Source organism: Phyllobates terribilis, unplaced genomic scaffold, assembly GCF_046119375.1.
Source record: "Phyllobates terribilis strain yellow unplaced genomic scaffold, ASM4611937v1 Scaffold_2__4_contigs__length_985480577, whole genome shotgun sequence".
Taxonomy (NCBI): domain Eukaryota; kingdom Metazoa; phylum Chordata; class Amphibia; order Anura; family Dendrobatidae; genus Phyllobates; species Phyllobates terribilis.
This window is the reverse complement of record NW_027362762.1, coordinates 770279678-770298560: the sequence shown is the minus strand read 5'-3', so window position 1 is coordinate 770298560 and position 18883 is coordinate 770279678.

Below are 18883 nucleotides of genomic sequence, written 5' to 3'. Positions count from 1 at the left end.
TTTGGGCTTCTAGCAGTGTGTGGGACTTGGTCTATTAGTCCATCTATACTGACCTCCATCAGGTTGCAAATTAAAAATAATTTTTTTCTGCATCTAGCTCTGAAAAAATATTTGGGCTTCTAGCGGTGTGTGGGACTTGGTCTATTAGTCCATCTATACTGACCTCCATCAGGTTGCAAATTAAAAATAATTTTTTTCTGCATCTAGCTCTGAAAAAATATTTGGGCTTCTAGCAGTGTGTGGGACTTGGTCTATTAGTCCATCTATACTGACCTCCATCAGGTTGCAAATTGAATAAAAAAATTTTCTGCATCTAGCTCTGAAAAAATATTTGGGCTTCTAGCGGTGTGTGGGACTTGGTCTATTAGTCCATCTATACTGACCTCCATCAGGTTGCAAATTAAAAATAATTTTTTTCTGCATCTAACCCAGCCAATAGTTTTGGCCTAATACCACAGTTTGGCCACTCAGCTCTGCTCGGTTACCATCCATTGTTTTTTTGTGCAAACAACTCCAGAGTTGTGAATTAGTTAACCACCAAAATGAGTGGAAAAAGGCCTGCTGCTGGTGGAAAGGGGAATAGGCGTGTTGGGAAGGGGAAAAAAGGTTGTGTCCGTGGGGTAGGTGCAGAAGAAAGACCATCTTCCAGCCAAACTAAAATGTCTACTTCTTTTAGCGGACAATGTGATAAGATCCCTTTCTTACGGCCACGCCAATCGCTACAAATTACAGATGAGGCACAAAAACAGCAGGTGCTTCAACGGATATCAAGTGCTCCTTTAAGTGGGCTCTCCTCCACATCAACTTCAACATCACAAATACCCCAGTCCTCAAAGGTGTCACCCAAATCGCACTTGCTTCCTCACAGCTCCCAAATCTCCAGCTGCCCGTCTGAGTATGAGGTAGAACAGATGGTTGAGTCTGCAGAGCTGTTTACTCATACTATAGCCTGGGAATCAGAGGTCGACTCCAGCGCTTCTGTGAATCCAGACGAGGAAATGATCTGCACTGATGCCCAGAATCTTTATGAGTCGGATCCAGGACCAGACGCAGAAGGTTCTGACCATAATGTAGACCCTCATTCCCAAACTGTAACTCCTGTTGGTGGAGACAATGAGGAAGACGATGATAAGACTCAAATACCTGATTGGAGCGACAACTTTAGTTTTTTGTCAGGGCAGGAACAGGTTGGCTCTGAGGACGACGGGTGTGATAACGCACAGGGTGATGATGATGAGGTCGGAGATCCCACTTACTGTCAACCCACAGTCAGCCAAGAGATGAGGTCAGCAGAGGAGGTGGAGGAAGATGCTAGTGACGACGAGGTCAGGTTGCGCCTTCCTGGACAGAGACGTAGTACTGGAAGCACGTCAACAACTGCATCCTCAAACACAACTCTGCCTCTCACCACAAGTCGTGGTGGCTCTTCAGGTCGCATGGGTGCTAAGCCTTGCATAGCCTGGGCATTTTTTCAGATCGATAAAGATGACCCAACTCATGTTATCTGTAACATTTGTCAGCAAAAGCTAAGTAGAGGCCAAAAAATACATAGTTTGAGTACTTCATGCATGAACCGGCACATGGACATGAAGCATAAGTTGCAGTGGGAAGCTCAGTGTGCTACAATGCGGTCTAGCCGGCCGGGCCAACCACCGTCTGCCATATCTTGTGCATCCGCGGCCTCTTCATCCTCTGTGACTGGGGGGACAGCAGTCACACCTGTTTTGGGGCGCAGACCTGCCACCTCTTTACCCGCAACAGCCAGCGTGATTGGCAGGTCATCATTTTCTTTGGAGGTGGTAACACCAGCTGGTCTTGAGCGCTGTCCGACATCGATAGCACCACCTTTGGATCAAGGCAACCTAACATGTCCGCCTGCATCTTCCTCACAGACCGGCAGTTTGCCGGGGACACCCTTATCAACCCCGTCTAAGCACAATAGCCAGCCCTCGGTCCCTCAGATGTGGACAAGTAAAAGACCATTTCCTCCTAGCCATGAGAAAGCTAAGAGGTTGAATTTCACCATCTGCAAGCTCTTGGCTACAGAAATGCTGCCTTTCCGCCTGGTGGACACAGAGGATTTTCGAGACCTTATGTCTGTCGCAGTGCCCCAGTACCAGATGCCCAGTCGGCACTACTTCTCAAAGAAAGGTGTGCCTGCGTTCCACCAGCATGTCGCACACAACATCACCGCTTCTTTGAGAAACTCTGTGTGTGACAAGGTGCATTTCACCACAGACACTTGGACGAGTAGGCATGGACAGGGGCGTTACATGTCGCTGACTGGGCACTGGGTAACTATGGTGACAGCAGGACAAGGGGCTGCTGTCCAAGTCTTGCCGTCCCCACGAGTTGTGCGTCAATCCTCTTTATGTCATTTTTCCTCCACTGCTTCTGCCTCCTCAACCTCCTCTCGGTCTTCCACCTGCACCCAAAGCCTGTCTGGTCATGCCACAAGCTTTCTAACTGCGCAGAAGGGATCCTGCACACCTCCTTACTATGCTGGCAGTAGGGCTCAACGTCATCAGGCGGTTTTTACATTGAAATGTCTGGGAAATGTGAGTCACACAGCTGAGGAGTTGTGGTCAGCTCTGGAGAACCAATTTCATGAATGGTTGTCTCCATTGGACCTGAAACCAGGGAAGGCCGTGTGCGACAATGCTTCAAACCTGGGTGCGGCCCTTCACCGGGGCAATGTCACACACGTGCCTTGTATGGCTCACGTGTTGAACCTGGTTGTCCAGCAATTTTTAGCCCACTATCCCAGACTAGATGGCCTTCTGCAGAGGGCACGGTCGCTGTGTGCTCACTTCCGCCGTTCGCATCCCGCAGCTCAGCGACTTACATCTCTACAGAAGTCGTTGGGCCTGCCACTTCACCGGCTAAAATGCGATGTGCCTACCCGGTGGAATTCAACTCTGCACATGTTGCAGCGACTGTGGCAGCACCGACAAGCCCTGGTGCAATACGTTCTGACGTATAGCCTGGGCCAACGAGATTCAGAGGTGGGGCAAATCACGCTGGAGGAGTGGTCTCAGATCAGGGACCTATGCACCCTTCTGCACAGTTTTGAAATGGCGACGAAGATGTTTAGTGCTGACGATGCCATTATCAGCATGACTATTCCGGTGATTTACATGCTGGAGCACATGTTAAACAGAATTCGGAGTCAGGTGGTGGCACAAGAGGAGGTGGAGGAAGTAGAGGAGGAGGAGTTGTATGTGGAAGGGCTAACATCTGCAAGGTCCAGACGGTCGGCAGCACCAAGGCGGCAGGCATGTGAGGGTGGGGGAGATGATTTTACCAGGGCGCATGGTAGCAGCCAAACTAGTGAGGAAGGTGCAGGAGCCCAGGAAGAAGTGGAGGACGAACTGATGGAAGACTCATCAGATGAGGGAGACCTTGATCACATTTCTGTTGTGCGAGGTTGGGGGGAGAGGACAGAGGAAGGAAGCATGATTGCTACCTCGCCACCAACACAACAGGGACTTGGTGCTCCTGGATGCGCAACACACATGAGTGCCTTCTTGCTGCACTACCTGCAACATGACCCTCGAATTGTGAGAATTAGAAATAATCCTGACTACTGGGTTGCCACACTGTTAGATCCCCGGTACAAAAGTAAATTTGCAGAAATTATTCCTGCCATAGAAAGGGATGCACGCATGCAGGAGTATCAGCAGAGACTGTTGCAGAATCTTACATGTGCTTTTCCACAAAATACCAGTGGTGCGCGTAGTGAATCTCACAGTTCCAACTTGCCAACCGTGGGACCGTCAAGTGTTCAGCACTCAAACCGTAACAGAACCACAGTATCTGCTGGTAACATCAATTTTGCGGAATCATTTCACCACTTTTTTAGCCCATCCTTTGCAAGGCCACAGGAGACAAGAAGTCTGACACATAGTCAACGCCTAGAGACGATGGTACAGGAGTATCTACAAGTAAACATTGAAGCCACGACTGTGTCACTGGACCCTTGCTCTTTTTGGGCTTCCAATCTGGATAAATGGCTGGAGCTAGCCACTTACGCCTTGGAGAGCTTGTCATGCCCCGCAGCCAGCGTTCTGTCTGAACGTGTGTTCAGCGCTGCTGGTGGTGTGCTGACAGATAAGCGCACGCGGCTCTCCACTGATAATGTAGACAGACTCACGTTCATAAAGATGAACAAATCATGGATCCGAAACGACTTTTCTACCCCTGTGTCATCCTGGGGAGAGTAAAAGCTTGATGATTGGTTAAAATCACCCTACCAACCGTTTTAAGCTTTCAAATTACTAATCATGTTTATCTGTATCTTGACTGGAAAATAATTTGGGCTTTGTAGCAGTGTGCAGCACTGATCCTATTAGGCCATCTATAATAAGCTTCACCAGATTTAAAATTAAAAATAATTTTTAGCTGCATCTAGCCCGGAAAATAATTTTGGGGCTCCGAGATGCGCAAGACACATAAGTGCCTTCTTGCTGCACTACCTGCAGCATGACCCTCATATTGTCAGAATTCGAAGTAATCATGACTACTGGGTTGCCACACTCTTACATCCCCCAAACTTTTCGATCAACCTTTTCATTTTAATAAAGACCAAAAAAATGGTCATTTTTGAAATTATAAGCATTAGCAGGTTGTTAGAAACTGAAATCAAACAGTTTTCAACTCAAAACTTTATTCTAGGTGATGTTACATTTTCACATAGGACCCCTTGTTCGAAAGGAGCTTCTGAACTCTCTCGTCCATTGAATTTGTCAGGTTTTGGATGGTTTCTGCTTCAATTGTTTTGCATGAGGACAGAATACCCTCCCAGAGCTGTTGCTTAGATGTGAACTGCCTCCCGCCATCATAGACACTCCTTTTAATGATGCTCCAAAGGTTCTGAATGGGGTAGAGGTCAGGGGAGCATGGGGGTCACACCATAAGTTTGTCCCCTTTTATGCCCATATCAGCCAGAGATGCAGATGTTTTATGTGCAGCATGAGATGGTGCATTATCATGCAGAAAAATGATCTTGCTGTGAAATACACGGTTCTTCTTCTTGAACCATGGCAGGAAGTGCTGTTTGAGAAAATCCACATACATTATGGAGTTCATCTTTAGCGCCTTCAGGGATCCTAAAGGGGCCGACAATCTCTCTCCCCATGATTCCAGCCCAAAACATTACTCCACCTCCTCCTTGTTGGCGCTGTAGCCGTGTTTGCGTGGGGAGTCCATCAACCAGCCATCCTCCACTCCATTCATCTGGACCATCGAGCGCTGCACGGCACTCATCCGTGAACAAAACAGTTTTGAAATCAGTCTTCATGTAATGTTTGGCCCACTGGAGCCATTTCTGCTTGTGTGAAGTGGATAGAGGAGGTCGACAGGATGGCATATGCACAGCTGCAAACCTCTGAAGGACCCTGCATCTTGTTGTTCGGGGGACGTTGGAGGCACAAGCAGCTTCAAAAACTTGTCTGCTGCTATGACAAGGCTTTTTTGCCGCTGCTGTTTCAACCTGACGTAATTGCCTGTAGGAAAGAGTCCTCAATTTGCCCTTATCAGCACGCACACGTGTGTACTGTGAATCAGCTACATACTTCTTGATTGCCAAGACACTTCATCCTGATCATCGCACAATGTTGATTGTAGTCATGCCTTGACCTAAACACTCCACAATTTGTTGCTTCTCAGCAGCCGACACATCCTTTTTCTTTCCCATTTTGGCAGAAAATGTAGGCTGCTTAATAATGTGAGAGAGCCTTCTTAAGTAGTCTTGCCTTTCATTGGACACACCTGCCAAACTAATTAGCACAGGTGTTTGCAATTGCTTACAGTGATATAAAGAGCCCTGACACACATCACCATCAATGAGTTTAACTGACAAACAAACAAATTCTTCCCTTATCACTCCTAAACACTTTTTGCATAATAATTTGGAACGCGGTGTACATGTGCTTTTCCACAAAACACCAGTGGTTCACGTAGTGAATCTTACAGTTCTAACTTGCCAACCGTGGTCTGTATGGAATTGTTCAATAAAGGGCCCAAAATTAAGATAACATAGATGGGAGAGGTCTCTATGAATAGGAATTCCTAAGTATTTGATACCCTGTGAGGGCCAGGCAAAGGGAAAGTTGGACTGGATGGAATCCTATATGGATTTTGGGAGGGAGACATCGAGGGCCTCAGACTTCGCTGCATTGATTTTAAAATTTTACCATGTAACAAAGTGATCTATTTCAGCCATAACAGCAGGGATGGATATATGTGATTGAGTGATATATACTAGGACATCATCAGCAAATAGAGAGCACTTGTACTCGGTGCCTCCCACCTCAATCCACCTAATATTGGGGTTATGGCGAATTGATGAGAGCAGGTGCTCCGTCACTAGGATGTATAAGAGAGGGGACAGAGGACATCCCTGCCTTGTCCCATTGGTGATTGTGAAAGGTGATGAAAATGTTCTGACGCACCCCCTGGGCCTTGGGACACCCGGAGCCGGACCCTTTTTGGTGGATGCTGGTGGTTGTAGTCTTCGTGGCGGCGATCCGGTTCCGTGGCTCAGGGCGGTCAAACCAGTGGCGGAACTATTTATGTGGTTTTGATGTTTAAATGTCCGACTACGCCACCCGTGGATTGCGGTCAGAGTGAACCGCCGCTACAGGGCAGACCGCTAAGGCTGGTGTTGTGGGTGCAGCAGAGCGTAGCATAACTCCCCACGGGAGGAGTATAGCCTCAGGGCAGTGTATGCGGAGGATGGGGGTGATGGTGCAGGGCAGCAGCAGTAACGACACGGAGTCAGTGATGCAGTTCAGGGCCTTTACTCACAGTTCTTATTATCCAGACCACGTCTGCAGGTAACGGCTGCCCACGTCGTACTGTGCTCACCAGGTGAGGGGCTCAGACAACTCCCAGATAACTTTGGAGCGCTTCACAGGACCCCCTTTGTGTGTCCTTTGTCTGGCCTTTCTTACCAACACTTCTGTCCGGCTGCCTCGGGCCTCCTCTTGGTAAACTTGGCGCCAGTTTCCCTGACCCTATGTGGTGCCTTCCTAGCGGGTGGAGCAAGGGGCTGCGCCACATAAAATGTCAGAGCCTCCGGTTTCTAGCTGAGGGTCGTTTCCTGCCTCCACTAGTTCGGGGACCGGTCTCCCCCTTTGCCTGACCCCTCCACGCAGGTGGATTCGGGCGTGCGGTGGCGACTCGCCCGTCCGCACCCCTGGGATCCCTTCATTCCTCGTTCCTGGAGCCTTCTCCGCTCCTCTTCCTTCCTTCTCCCTCTTGCAGGCCTGGGCCTCTGTTACTAGGCCCGCCTCCGGAGCAGAGCTCATGCAGAGCCCCTGCTCCCTGCCACTTCTGCTCAGACTTCTCTGCACTGAACTAAGATGGTGCCCACCTTTTATACTCCCTTCTCAATGCACCCAGGAACTGCTTCCTCCCTGCTCCTGCACTGCAGGGTTCCCCTTCCTCAGTGTTCCCTCCCCCCACTCCAGCCAGGGACAGGGACTGTCGTGCCCATCTCAGGGGCATATTGGTCGCCCTGCCCCACGGCAATGTGGTGTAATGCATGCAGGTGTCGGGTCCTGATCCACACTCCATCCTTATCTGAGAGTGAGATATCACACCTCTGGGTGAGGTGCAATACGTCCGTAGCAACCGAGCCCTCGGTGCTACAGTTCCATTTATCTTCAGCCTAGGTGACGTATTGTGATACAGGGCCGTGATTTTGGCTATAAAAGGGTCCCCTAGACCCCTACCCCAAGCTTTTTAAGAGAATCATATATGGCGTGCCAGGAGACTCTATGGAATGCTTTCTCAGCATCCAACGAGAGTATCTACTTACAAATTTTTAACTGCATCTAGCCCAGGAAATACTTTGTGCCTAGTAGCAGTGTCTGCTAGTCAGCGGATTATCCCAGCTGTTAAGCAAGCTACACCACCTGTAGTTTGGACACTTAATTTTTTCAAAGGAAATGCTTCGGGACCACGGGATACTTAGTGAAGAGCATCAGGAGGCACCCCAAGGCATAGGGGCTGGGACTGGCACTAGGATGCCTTGCGGTGGACAGCCGAGCTCGATCCTTATAAAAGCTTTTTAACTGCAGCAGCTTTAGTGGACGCTACTGGAGCTGGAATTACCGCGGCTGCTGGCATGAGACTTGCCCTCCAATAGATCCTTGTAAATGGATTTAAAGTGTATTCATTCAAATTAGAGGGACAATTTAAATTAAAAAGCTTAGAGCTGCCTCCACCACAGGGGGGCTCTCTCGACCCACCAGCGGACAGGCACCAGTATTGGGAGAGGGGGGCTGGCCGTCAGGGTTCACCGCGGCTCTGGCACAAACCCGGCGACACGGAGGTGGCACGGGCAGGAGCAGACTGGCCGTCTCGGCTTCTCACTTTTTGGATTTTAGAAGGGCATGACATGCCTATATCTGTGTCTCCCCCTCCTTTTACTCCTCCACCTCTTTTCTTTTCGCATGACTATATGTACTTGTCACTTTTCCATGTGTTAGTTGTGTCTTCTGAGCAGTTTGTCAGCTTTTGGACACCTTTGAAGGTGTTTTCTATGTGTTTCTATGTGTTTTTGTTTGCCTGCCATTGGTTTTAACGGTGTTCGAAGGTGTTCGACGAACAGTTCGACGAACAGTTCGGCGAACACACGGGTGTTCGACGAACCGAACCGAACTCGAACACTACGGGGGTGGCTCAACACTAGTTCTCTGGATTCCTTTTTAAGCAAATAATGAGGATTAAGATCCAAAAAAAAGTATTCCTGGCCCCTGAGACCTGGGCCTTTGTATAGAAATATCTAACAGCAGCAGATGGCAGAATTGGAATGGAGCCTGTTGTGATATATGCACTGCAGTCTGCTGTATACCCTGCCTGCCTGCCTGTATACACTGCCTGCCTGATATCTCTGCAGATGGATTAGTTAGTCCTCAAAATGACTGTTTGTTAAGATGAATATGTGTAATGTATGGTTTTTCTCCCTACACTACCTACTATACAATCAAATCTCTCCCTGACGCAGCAGCACCTCTCCCTACTCTGCCTGATTCCGGAGCGACTGTGACGAGCATGGCGGCACCAGGTCTGTTATAGACCTGATGACGCTGTGCAGCCAGCCAATCACTGTAATGCCACAACCACCATGGCTGCCGCATTACAGTGAGTGGCAGGTAATCCCTGCATGTTGATTGACGCTCTAAAGAGCGCCACGCATTCAAGGAGGGGACCCGAGCTCCCGCTGAGCAACCCCAGAAATACTCGGCAAGCGCCAAGCATCTCTAGCAGTGAGATGCTTGGGTGCGCACCGAGCAGTAGCGAGCATGCTCGCTCATCACTAATAAAAATGCCAGATTAATGTTTGCAAATGCACACAGGAGCAAAAACCTTAAGTTTTGGAGACCTGTCCTGTGGTCTGATGAAACTAAAATTTCTCTTTCTCTCTTTCTTTCTTTCTCTTTCTCTTTATTTCTCTCTCTTTCTCTCTCTCTCTCTTACTTTCTCTCTTTCTTTCTCTCTTTCTCTCTCTCTCTCTCTCTTTCTCTCTCTCGTTTTATTCTGATTTCATGTCAGATATTAAGAAAAACATGCATATGTGCCTTTTTATGTAGTGTATGTAAACTTCTGGCTTCAACTGTATCTCCAAAATGAATTAGTTGCAAAGCTAATACAAATGAATGTAGAGGGGTTTGATTCATTATTATGGGGTTCATAAGAATTCCAGTATGTGTAAGTTTTTAGAACACAAGAAAAAGCGCAATACTGCAAACTTTCTGTTTTTACATTCAAAACACTGACACATGACAGAACACAGATGAGCCACAAAATAATCATCGGAGCTATTTGCGTCTGTTTGCATTAGTTATACAACTGATCTGTTTTGAACATGAATTCATTTTCGTCGGGTACTATAAACAGAACGGACAAACCTAAAGCTTGAACACAGCCTATGTGCTTTTGAAGTCAGCATAGGTTCCTCTACATTGCAAAACACAGTAGAAATGAGAAGATATTATCTGCTTTTCGCACACACCCTCTAAGAATAATAGATTCCTTTGAAATTTCTTTTTTACATTTGGATGTGTAAAACTTTTCTTGCAGCTTTTCTTGACCATATTGAGTTTCTCTACTTGGCTTCTTTTGTAATAAAAATAGACATATTAAAAAAATGATTAAAATGTATTTTTTAACTCACCAAAACTCACTTTGCAATTCAAGGAGTCCAGGCTTGGGATGAAAGTCTGCAGGCCTTCTGTCACTACAAAATTCTAATATTCTGACAACATGCAGGATGAGCGGGCAGTCACATAATTGCATGTATGTGATTTTCATACTTCCGCTCACATTACGACTCGATGTGCTTTTCCTTTCTCAGTGCATTTATATTGAGAGAGGACGAGCATGACTAGGCGGCTCATGGCTGTGATTATGCAAATCTCATACTTATGGTCACATGACTGCCCAATGTCAGCAGAATCACACTGACAGAGTGACTGCAGACTTTCATACTAAGCCTGGATGACCCCTTTAAGGCAATGGCCCCAGTATCAGTATTTGGTCAGTATTCGGTCAGTATTTTTTCCCAGGAGTGGGAGCCAAAACCAGGAGTGGGTGATAAATGCAGAATTGGTGACTTCTTTCTATTATACCTTTTCTTTGATTGTTCCTCACCTCGTTTTAGCTCCCACTCTTGAGAAAAAGTACTGACCAAATACTGACCAGCTACTGATAGTTGGCCCATGGCCTAAAGCTGGTCTACACTGTGGGGTATGTTCACACAATGAAATTAATATATATTTTTTGGGGAAATTTTCTGAGCTAGCTTTATAAATGCATTGTTTTTGCAGTAATTTTTTAAAAAGCATGGCAATAAATTTGTCATTTTACTGTAGTTTCAGGAAATTGTGTCAAAAATTCACAGTGTGATTACATTTTGCGAGCATAGCCTAAATTCCCCTATAATAGGAAAAATTGGGCTGATGAAAATAAATTGGTCAATTAGTAGATATGAGTGAATCCATGCAATGATTATTTGAGTCAAATTAAAAAAAAAATTACAGGTCATGGTGGAATCGAACAATTTGATATTTTCACAAATTGCCCTACAAATATGCCCAGCATCATGTTACAGATTGCCAAAAATTGCATCAGCCAAAGAGATTTCATATGACATCAGATGAGGCTGCGCTGGCTTCCACATAATGAATTACAGTTATCACAACACATAGTCAATGATGGAGGACAGTTAGAGCCCATATAAAAGCTGAAGCTGGGAAAGCTACAGACATTTTAGGGTTTTATAGCCTAGATAGAAGACCTAAAATAGCACAGCTAAGTATTAGAGAAAGGCTTGAAATAGATTGTACCATTACTGCAACTCTGTGAAAATAGAAAATGGGACTTATAGTAGCAGTCTGTGAATAATATGTACACTCTATAAACAATTGTTAGAGAGTAGTTTGATCATATCATCATTTTTATTCATATTATCCAACTCCCAGCTATACAATCGTGAATGCATATTGGATGAAGCAGATCAGGTGATTTGTATTTGTGTAATGAGTGAGAATCTGGCCTTTAAGGATATAAAAGTGTGCAGAATTATTGTGCGACTTGTTTCCCTCATGCAAAATGGGCCAAAAAAAACAATTTAGCTGACATTGAAAACACAAGTTTTTTTAGAAGTCTTACAGCGGGATGCTGCATTCTTAAAAGTGCTAACATATTGGGTGTGTTGACAGAATTTATAAAAGTTTTGCTGCAAATAGTCAACAGAGTTGCAAAAACAAATTGAGCAAACAAAGCTGCACATTAACTGCCAAAGATTTGAGAAGAATCAAACATGAAGCAGCCGGGAACCCATTTTCCTCCAGTGCTGTCATATTCCAGAACTGCAACCTCCCTGTAGCGCCTAGAAGTACAAGGTGTTCAGTGATCCGAGCCACGGCCAATGTAAGGGAGGTTGAACCCGACCACCACTGAAATAGGCACATACAGTAAATTGAAACATCAAGACTGAGCCAAGAAATCTGCAGGTAGATTTTTCAAAAATTTTATTTACTGATGAGATAAGAGGGCTTCTAGACAGACCAGATGGATTGCCCAATGTAACAGTCATGTAACATGATCAGTAACAGGCACAGACCTCCACTTCTACTCAGATGCAAGTAAGATGGAGGTATGGCATTGCTATAGACTGTTAATATTAAGGGGGTGGTCGGAAATACAAATTAATTTTCATCCTAAATCCCTATTTAGTGCCATAAGCTAAACAATTTTCTAATATACATGAATTAAAAGTTCCATCTTCTTCCCTAACTACACTTTCTAACTGCTTTTCTTTTTTTTCCTATCTCCTATTAGGTGACTCTTGTTTGAGTATGCTGGGATACTCAAGCGAAGAATTATCAGAGGGCAAAGACTGCGGTCATTGCTACAACCACTGCCCTCTCTATGGAATGAAGCATCATCAGTGACCTTCATTGCAGGGGCTGAGCTAGTCCCTGCGTGTTGTGCACTGTGCGATGTGCACAATGACAGCGCACTCAGATCGCACTGTCAGTGTGCATTGTCAGAATACCTAGCGTGCAGAGACCAACACCACCCCTACAAGTGACTTTCATTAAGGATGAAAAATACTTTGTATTTCAGACCACCCGTTTAAAAATGAGCTGGTTCGACCTTGTGGGCAATTCTTAAATGGGAGATTTATGGTGATGAAAAACAGTACATGTCTTTGAACACTAAGATTAACAAGGGATATCAAAAGACAAGGTATACACACATATGTACCTAAATGCAGAAATTATTTTACAGTGAACCTGGATAATTACATATATATTATAGGAACATATGTACAAATATGTGTTGGTCCAAAAATATCAAAAAAGACCCTCGGTGAATATTTTCAATAGAAAACACAAAGAGAACAAACAGAGATATGGTCATATTAATACGAAAAAGTTGCATTTTATTGGACAATAAGTAATAACAACAATGGACATGCAAAGGAATTGCAAAAGGTGCATATCTTGAAAAGCAATATATAAAAACTCTTTGAACAGTGTCTTGGAGGCTGTGGTTGATGCTGCCCAAAAAGTTGATTGTCAACAAATTATGAAACTGCCATACTCGATGGATGGAAGGTTTATGAATGTTATTGTCACTGTTGTTTTTTCTAAATATGTTTTTGTAAATTTTGAGGTTTTGGTTATTATTCTCACTTTAACAGATGAAAATAAACAATTAAGATTGGATAATATACATCTTTGATTTAGTTATACAATAGTTCTGCACACATAGATATTATCCTAAGATGGAGAAATCCTCGCTTTTACTTCAATCAATATTTAGGTTTAAGGTTTATTGTCCTTTTATATTGACCAATAGCTTGGTAGCTCTGAACATCAAAATTAAAATATTTTTACAGTAAAAATTGTTCAACAGGATTATTCAAACCAATAAGGATGTTGAAAGAAGTATAGTAGAAAAAATGGAGGAAGGAGTGGAGAGGGAAAGATGAGGTAGGGATTAGAGATGAGCGTTGTTCTACTCGAACTGTTCGCCAATCTCAAATTCGAGCTGTTTTGGGCGGTGTTCGAGCCGTTCGGCGAACACGAACAATTTGAGAAAAATTCGGCTGTTCGAGGTTATGTTCGATAACTGTTCGTGCACCAAAATCATAACTGGATTTTTTCTCAGTAATGATGAAAATTAATGTTAATACGCAGTTTGAGTGTACAGCGGGGTGGGGGGAGGGGCAGGGGATGGATCTCTGCAGGAACAATGAAGATCTCCATTTTTTTTTCTCTTTCCCGCATTTGCAGTGGGGAGGTGCAATCTGTCAGCCTATCAGCAGCGCACACACGGAGCGAAGTGCTTTTTTTCACACAAGCAAGGGCATGTGTCATTGGCAGTGTATGTCACATGTCCTTGCCCTATAAGACCAAGCCATTTTCCCCGTCGCCACCATTTTCTCACTGCTGCAGCTGCGTGTTAGACGGCACCGCTGTTGCTGTGTGCGCTATACCTTGTTAATTTCAAGCCAATTTTCGCACAAATATACAGATAGCTTGGGAGTAGGGAATAGTTGTGATTGCAGTCCTTTTAAGGACTAGGTTATAGCATTTCCTACGACTTTTATCAGGGAGGTCTGTGCTCTTAAATAGATAGGTTGTGGGAGTAAAGACTAATTGTAATTGGAGTCCTTTTCAGGAGTAGGTTACATGAGTTCCTATCAGTTTTTGCCAGGCAGGTCTGTGCCAGTGCTGTGCAAGTTTTTTTCACAGCATTTGGCTGAATCTAGCAAAGCTAATCCTTTTTGGCCTATTGCAGAGTGTGTTAGTCAGTGGAGTAGCCTATCTGTGTTGCAAGATATAACACCTGTGTATAGAATACCAATTTTTTTACTGCACCTAGTGAAGTAAAATCTTTTGGGCATAGCATCATTCTATTAGTCCATCTATACTGACCTCCATCAGGTTGCAAACTGAATATAATTTTTTTCTGCATCTAGCTCTGAAAAAATATTTGGGCTTCTAGCAGTGTGTGGGACTTGGTCTATTAGTCCATCTATACTGACCTCCATCAGGTTGCAAATTAAAAATAATTTTTTTCTTCATTTAGCTCTGAAAAAATATTTGGGCTTCTAGCAGTGTGTGGGACTTGTTCTATTAGTCCTTCTATACTGACCTCCAGCAGGTTGCAAATTGAATATAATTTTTTTCTGCATCTAGCTCTGAAAAAATAGTTGGGCTTCTAGCGGTGTGTGGGACTTGGTCTATTAGTCCATCTATACTGACCTCCATCAGGTTGCAAATTAAAAATAATTTTTTTCTGCATCTAGCTCTGAAAAAATATTTGGGCTTCTAGCAGTGTGTGGGACTTGGTCTATTAGTTCATCTATACTGACCTCCATCAGGTTGCAAATTAAAAATATTTTTTTTCTGCATCTAGCTCTGAAAAAATATTTGGGCTTCTAGCAGTGTGTGGGACTTGGTCTATTAGTCCATCTATACTGACCTCCATCAGGTTGCAAATTAAAAATAATTTTTTTCTGCATCTAGCTCTGAAAAAATATTTGGGCTTCTAGCAGTGTGTGGGACTTGTTCTATTAGTCCTTCTATACTGACCTCCAGCAGGTTGCAAATTGAATATAATTTTTTTCTGCATCTAGCTCTGAAAAAATAGTTGGGCTTCTAGCGGTGTGTGGGACTTGGTCTATTAGTCCATCTATATTGACCTCCATCAGGTTGCAAATTAAAAATAATTTTTTTCTGCATCTAGCTCTGAAAAAATATTTGGGCTTCTAGCAGTGTGTGGGACTTGGTCTATTAGTCCATCTATACTGACCTCCATCAGGTTGCAAATTAAAAATAATTTTTATCTGCATCTACAGTACCTCTGAAAAAATATTTGGAATTCTAGCAGTGTGTGGGACTATTTGTATTAGTCCATCTATACTGACCTCCATCAGGTTGCAAATTCAAAATAATTTTTTTCTGCATCTAACCCAGCCAATAGTTTTGGCCTAATACCACAGTTTGGCCACTCAGCTCTGCTCGGTTACCATCCATTGTTTTTTTGTGCAAACAACTCCAGAGTTGTGAATTAGTTAACCACCAAAATGAGTGGAAAAAGGCCTGCTGCTGGTGGAAAGGGGAATAGGCGTGTTGGGAAGGGGAAAAAAGGTTGTGTCCGTGGGGTAGGTGTTAAAGCAACAGTAACATCTGCAGAAGAAAGACCATCTTCCAGCCAAACTAAAATGTCTACTTCTTTTAGCGGACATTGTGATAAGATCCCTTTCTTACGGCCACGCCAATCGCTACAAATTACAGATGAGGCACAAAAACAGCAGGTGCTTCAACGGATATCAAGTGCTCCTTTAAGTGGGCTCTCCTCCACATCAACTTCAACATCACAAATACTCCAGTCCTCAAAGGTGTCACCCAAATCGCACTTGCTTCCTCACAGCTCCCAAATCTCCAGCTGCCCGTCTGAGTATGAGGTAGAACAGATGGTTGAGTCTGCAGAGCTGTTTACTCATACTATAGCCTGGGAATCAGAGGTCGACTCCAGCGCTTCTGTGAATCCAGACGAGGAAATGATCTGCACTGATGCCCAGAATCTTTATGAGTCGGATCCAGGACCAGACGCAGAAGGTTCTGACCATAATGTAGACCCTCATTCCCAAACTGTAACTCCTGTTGGTGGAGACAATGAGGAAGACGATGATAAGACTCAAATACCTGATTGGAGCGACAACTTTAGTTTTTTGTCAGGGCAGGAACAGGTTGGCTCTGAGGACGACGGGTGTGATAACGCACAGGGTGATGATGATGAGGTCGGAGATCCCACTTACTGTCAACCCACAGTCAGCCAAGAGATGAGGTCAGCAGAGGAGGTGGAGGAAGATGCTAGTGACGACGAGGTCAGGTTGCGCCTTCCTGGACAGAGACGTAGTACTGGAAGCACGTCAACAACTGCATCCTCAAACACAACTCTGCCTCTCACCACAAGTCGTGGTGGCTCTTCAGGTCGCATGGGTGCTAAGCCTTGCATAGCCTGGGCATTTTTTCAGATCGATAAAGATGACCCAACTCGTGTTATCTGTAACATTTGTCAGCAAAAGCTAAGTAGAGGCCAAAAAATACATAGTTTGAGTACTTCATGCATGAACCGGCACATGGACATGAAGCATAAGTTGCAGTGGGAAGCTCAGTGTGCTACAATGCGGCCTAGCCGGCCGGGCCAATCACCTTCTGCCATATCTTGTGCATCCGCGGCCTCTTCATCCTCTGTGACTCGGGGGACAGCAGTCACACCTGTTTTGGGGCGCAGACCTGCCACCTCTTTACCCGCAACAGCCAGCGTGATTGGCAGGTCATCATTTTCTTTGGAGGTGTTAACACCAGCTGGTGTTGAGCGCTGTCCGACATCGATAGCACCACCTTTGGATCAAGGCAACCTAACATGTCCGCCTGCATCTTCCTCACAGACCGGCAGTTTGCCAGGGACACCCTTATCAACCCTGTCTAAGCACAATAGCCAGCCCTCGGTCCCTCAGATGTGGACAAGTAAAAGACCATTTCCTCCTAGCCATGAGAAAGCTAAGAGGTTGAATTTCACCATCTGCAAGCTCTTGGCTACAGAAATGCTGCTTTTCCGCCTGGTGGACACAGAGGATTTTCGAGACCTTATGTCCGTCGCAGTGCCCCAGTACCAGATGCCCAGTCGGCACTACTTCTCAAAGAAAGGTGTGCCTGCGCTCCACCAGCATGTCGCACACAACATCACCGCTTCTTTGAGAAACTCTGTGTGTGACAGGGTGCATTTCACCACAGACACTTGGACGAGTAGGCATGGACAGGGGCGTTACATGTCGCTGACTGGGCACTGGGTAACTATGGTGACAGCAGGACAAGGGGCTGCTGTCCAAGTCTTGCCGTCCCCACGAGTTGTGCGTCAATCCTCTTTATGTCAAAGTTCCTCCACTGCTTCTGCCTCCTCAACCTCCTCTCGGTCTTCCACCTGCACCCAAAGCCTGTCTGGTCATGCCACAAGCTTTCTAACTGCGCAGAAGGGATCCTGCACACCTCATCAGGCGGTTTTTACATTGAAATGTCTGGGAAATGTGAGTCACACAGCTGAGGAGTTGTGGTCAGCTCTGGAGAACCAATTTCATGAATGGTTGTCTCCACTGGACCTGAAACCAGGGAAGGCCGTGTGCGACAATGCTGCAAACCTGGGTGCGGCCCTTCGCCGGGGCAATGTCACACACGTGCCTTGTATGGCTCACGTGTTGAACCTGGTTGTCCAGCAATTTTTAGCCCACTATCCCAGACTAGATGGCCTTCTGCAGAGGGCACGGTCGCTGTGTGCTCACTTCCGCCGTTCGCATCCCGCAGCTCAGCGACTTACATCTCTACAGAAGTCGTTGGGCCTGCCACTTCACCGGCTAAAATGCGATGTGCCTACCCGGTGGAATTCAACTCTGCACATGTTGCAGCGACTGTGGCAGCACCGACAAGCCCTGGTGCAATACGTTCTGACGTATAGCCTGGGCCAACGAGATTCAGAGGTGGGGCAAATCACGCTGGAGGAGTGGTCTCAGATCAGGGACCTATGCACCCTTCTGCACAGTTTTGAAATGGCGACGAAGATGTTTAGTGCTGACGATGCCATTATCAGCATGACTATTCCGGTGATTTACATGCTGGAGCACATGTTAAACAGAATTCGGAGTCAGGTGGTGGCACAAGAGGAGGTGGAGGAAGTAGAGGAGGAGGAGTTGTATGCGGAAGGGCTAACATCTGCAAGGTCCAGACGGTCGGCAGCACCAAGGCGGCAGGCATGTGAGGGTGGGGGAGATGGTTTTACCAGGGCGCATGGTAGCAGCCAAACTAGTGAGGAAGGTGCAGGAGCCCAGGAAGAAGTGGAGGACGAACTGATGGAAGACTCATCAGATGAGGGAGACCTTGATCACATTTCTGTTGTGCGAGGTTGGGGGGAGAGGACAGAGGAAGGAAGCATGATTGTTACCTCGCCACCAACACAACAGGGACTTGGTGCTCCTGGATGCGCAACACACATGAGTGCCTTCTTGCTGCACTACCTGCAACATGACCCTCGAATTGTGAGAATTAGAAATAATCCTGACTACTGGGTTGCCACACTGTTAGATCCCCGGTACAAAAGTAAATTTGCAGAAGTTATTCCTGCCATAGAAAGGGATGCACGCATGCAGGAGTATCAGCAGAGACTGTTGCAGAATCTTACATGTGCTTTTCCACAAAATACCAGTGGTGCACGTAGCGAATCTCACAGTTCCAACTTGCCAACCGTGGGACCGTCAAGTGTTCAGCACTCAAACCGTAACAGAACCACAGTATCTGCT